The sequence below is a fragment of the Benincasa hispida genome, chromosome 4 (assembly GCF_027475165.1).
Source record: "Benincasa hispida cultivar pf3 chromosome 4, pf3_genome.v1.1, whole genome shotgun sequence".
Lineage (NCBI taxonomy): Eukaryota > Viridiplantae > Streptophyta > Magnoliopsida > Cucurbitales > Cucurbitaceae > Benincasa > Benincasa hispida.
In genome coordinates this window covers 30249632-30254472 of record NC_143481.1, presented here as the reverse complement: position 1 = coordinate 30254472, position 4841 = coordinate 30249632, and positions in this window count along the sequence as shown.

Genomic DNA, 4841 nt, shown 5'->3' with positions numbered 1-4841 from the left:
TTTGCATGAGCCAAATCTCAAACAAATTCTAAGTTTCTAAACCTACAGCAAGGATTGACACCAATAATAGAAGCATATCGACCCTTGAGGAATAGTTCTAAAAGTTGTGAGTGACTAAATATTTACAATATTTTAAAGAAACCATGTTTTAAAGAAAGATTATTCTCATGCTAGCTAGTTTTACAAAGTAATTTCCAAGCAAACCATGATTTATGTTTTAAACGCATGCCATGTATGAAAGTTTATTGAAAAACTATTTATGTGTGTAGTTACACAAAGCATGCGTTAGTATCTTTAAAGAGAAAGTCATTGTATGACTAGTTTTACTTGAAACTTGATACCGAGGGACATTTGAGAAGGTATCCGAGCAGCCCGATACTGAGGGACAAGTTTTGACAAGGTATCTGAGCAAAAGTACCTAAGGTATGACGGTACTTAGTTATGGCCACTGATGCATTGTTTTATGTAATGGAAATATGGATGATATGCGTTAATGGAATTGCGTTGTGCAGTCAAGTTTCCCAGCGGAATTCAAGTGTAAATTCCTCTGAGTTTCCTGGTAAGTCCAAGGTCGAACACAGGGACTTGTGAAAATAGATTGCGTTGGTAATTTTTTATGAAAACTTTGCGATAACCGAAAAATAAATAAAGAGTTTGGTTATTGATTGCGTTGATTGAAAATAAATAACAAATGCGGCAGAGTTTGAAAAGAGTTTGTAAATGGGAAATGCGATGAATATGCAGTGAACGGGTTGAGAAAGATTTCGGCTAACACTCTCTAGAATGTGTTCATGCTTGCGATCATGCAACATGCATATAACAGTAAACCACCTCTCGGTGCAAATACCATGGCTTCTAAGGCTAGAACGCATGCGATAATTATGCGATAAGTCTACAGGGTTTACACATAAACCTCTATCTCTATTTATGCGATGATAACATGACATTCACACAAATATGCGACCACGTAATATCATTCCCATTCCTAGGATGCATGCGATGCAAGTTAACAAACAGAGCTTATCTCTAAGTCCCTATCTCTTGTTTATGGAAGCCTAATCTTGTTCTTTCGAGTCCAAATTCTACCTAGCTCTCTCGAGACATTAGGTTCTTTCTTTAGACTCTCTTTCTTGAGTGACTCTAAAGGGTATTTTGCATAGCATAAATCAAGACAATCGCCAGCAATGAACTTCCTAGGTCATGTTAGCTTAATTCTTCTCAACCCATTCAACTAGTTTAGCTACTCATGCGTATTAAGAGAGTGAGCAGATGTAGAAATATAACTTCCATTGAATAGATATGAAGATGAAGTACAAAATAACAACGCAAGTATGATAAAGAGCCTGGTAGCAATTTCTTGCTGCCAGGCATTTACACTGTTTCTACCCGTGTTCTGAAGATATTCTTGCTCTCGCGAGAGTCGGCCCGCTCTCTGATCTTACGCCCCAAGGTTCTCTCTCGAGTTGCCCTGGGCGATCTCCAGCCTCACCACTCTTCTCTTGCTCTGCCGTAAAATGGAAAAGAAAATTATGAACAGAAGCAACTGGTTAACTCGTCAATCGATCAACCCCTTTTCTGAAGAATGCACTTGGTATTTTGTGAAACCCGGGTTTTCATTTTTCCTACTTAAGTAGGTGGTTAAGGAAATTAACTAAGTGAAAGTTAAAATCTATGTTGAAGTGAAGGAAATTTCTAGGTGTTGAATAGATTTTTCTTTAGTTTTAAGTTAAGCTTAAATTGATGAAAAAATGACTAAGTGTTGGACTAGGCATTGCCATGCGTTGGCCATAAGATCTTGGAGAGATTATTTAGGCCAAGGGAGAAGATGAAGTGGGAGTGACACATACCTTGGAAGTTAGACCAACGCATTAGGCTGAATGGGTGCGTTGGATGCATTGGATGATGGATGTGTTGGATGCATTGGATGATGGATGCGTTGGATCATGGATGCATTGGATACGTTGGTGAAGGAAGGAAAATGGAAGGATGCGTTGAAGGGTGGCAACCAAGGATGAGGCATTGGGATGACATAAGGGCTAGGGGGTGCCATACATCGAGCAGGCTCGGCCAAACTGCCCAGCCATGAGTCGAAGCGGGCCAAGCTGTCGTGCCAAGCGATACGTCGATGGAAGCACCCATGTGTTGAGCAGGCCAAGCGCTGCCAAATGCCCAACCATGCGTCGAGCAGCCTCGGCCAAACTGCCAAGTGATGCGTCAATGCCTAGCTGCCGTGCCGAGCGTCCATGCCTATGCAGCGAGCGCCCTGTCGAACGACCATGCCTATGCATCGAAGTGCCTTGTCGAGCGGCCATGCATCGAACACCCTTGCCATGCGTCGAGCGCCTTGCCAAGCGCCTATGCGGCCGAGCAAGTTTGTGAGCGATGGCCAGTGCCTATGCAGCACGCCCATGCATCAGGCGACCAACGCCTATGCAGCACGCTCATGCGTCGAGTGGCTAGCACCTATGCCAAGTGCCATGCGCCCATGCCGAGCAAGCCTTGCGGTCATACCTAGTGAGCCATGCGTTGACGATGAGCGGCCACCCTATGCATTGGTGATGGTTGGCTCTTACAATGGCTAAGTTGGATTGTGAGTTGGCTTGCTATGTGTGGATTATAGACTATGTGTTGATAGCCTAAAATGCATTGAACATCCAAGGGTTTGTGGATGCATAAGAAGGATGAACTCATGAAGGATGTCATCTGGACATGTGGCTTGTTAGGAGGAATTCTTAAACCTTAAGCAAATTAGGTGGAAGCATAAGAAGACATGCAAGGTTGAGGGCTATGCATTGGTGAAAGGAGAAGATGACACTTTGGGTTGTGCTGATGCAAGATTGCATTGATGGTGTAAGGAAGAGACACTTGGTCATGCGGCCAAGTAGGAGGTTTCGGCCATGGAGCAATCTTGGACTCCTATAAATAGAGCAAAGGACTTCAGATGAAAACTCAAATTCTCTTTAAAAGACATAATGAAGAGTGTGTGAGGACTAATTGGGAGAAGACCATGCGTTGGTCAAGGAGCTCCATGAGGGGAGATGCTGTCGGGCAGAAAAGACAGGAAGTAGCATCAACTTGGAATGAAGAGTTCTCCCAGAATACTCGTGATTTTGATATGATTTCAAAGCCATCTGAAAGATAAAAGAGTCTAGTTTTAATGGTGGGGCTGCCGGAGAAGAATCGCCAAGGAATCGGGCTGGAAGCTGAGAAAAAGACAGAAGGGTCAGGCTGTCGGGTAAGCTGGGCCAGTATTGATGTTTTGAAGATTCCGCCTAAACCACGAGAAGTTCTGAGCTAAGATTTTTTGGAAAGCTTCCTGAGACATTTTAGAACATGTTTGAAGAAGGAAGTATCGTAAAATAAGGTTTGGAACTATGATTAATCTAAGCTGATATTTGAATTGGGAATTTAGGATTCAAAAGGGAACCAAGGAAACCTAAGGAACTTTGGAAAGAAAAGTTCCTAACCAACCAAGGTGAGGGGTTATTGTGTGTTGTATTATTGATGGAATTTCGATATATAAGTATATATATAGGGGATAATGTTAAATTGGCATGATCAGGGATATATGTTTATTTGATTACTATGCTTTTTAAGATATTGCTTGTATGTTTGTTTTGGAAACTGGAATTGTACTCGGGATATATAGTTAGCATGCTTGAAAAGGGTACTTGGCAGGAAAATATAGTCATCTTCGATCGGCGGGAAATGATAGTCGGTGACGACCGGTGGGAAATATAGTCAAGTTACCTAAGCATAGCTAGCGGGAAAATAGTCGATGTGCACATTGGCGGGATAATAGGGTACAGGGAAAGTTTCCACAGGAATTGTTGTCGTCTTAGTATACGTGTGAAAGTACTGGAATGTAGGATCATGCCAGGGATAACCAATGGTAAAGCTGGGGATGTTTTTTTTTATTATGTGATAACCATCGGTTAAGCTGGGGATTGATTGTTTTAATCATCGGTCGAGCTGGGGCTTATCCAGCGGTTTAGCTGGAAAATAATATTGAACTTGTGGTAATGTTCTTCTTGACTATGCATTTGCTTTCCCAAAAGTATATTTCTATTGACAAAGTTATTTGTTTATCTAAAGGCACCACTCACTGGGCTTTATAGCTCATGTTTTCCATGTTTTATGTTTTAACCCTCCCCCCCCCCCAGGTAGCGAAAGGTGAGGAGTTCCAAGGTGTTGCTAAAGTCAAGGTCTGCCACGTGCCACAGTTACACTTTCAGAGGGTTTTATAGTTGTTGTTGTAAACTTGTAATTAAGTCTTGGAGTTGTATAAATGTTACATTGTTGTAATAAAATGGGCCTACTTAATCGGTTGTTGAATTTGTTCATTGGTATCAGAGGTATTTCCGCAAGAATTATTAGGCAGTAAGTGTCAACTAAAGGGTTGATAACTGCTACAGTCACGCCCTTTCTCAGGCTCGGAAAGTAGTCTTTGGCGGGGTGTGACATATTTATAGGGCATCAATGGTGAAAGACAGCTTCTCTCTCCCGGTTGTATAGATGGGGCAACTTTAATTCTTGATTGACGTGCCGAATGATTGTTACCGATAAAGCTGAATGCACTTTGTGACCGTTATCGACTGTCAACTTAATTTGGATTCGACTGTCATCAGATTTCTGTCCCATCGCTCTTAATTGGCCTTTCACCCAGATGCACCCACCATGTTGCGCTGACCAAGTTGTAGCAATTCTTCTCGGGCGAATGTTTGCGAGCCCGATCAACGCAAAGTCTTGCGGTGAAGTTGCGCTCGAATGATAATTTCCTATGATCGCAATCTTGCATTGCGTTAACGCATATTCTGCACAAAAATAAAAAATCAATAGTT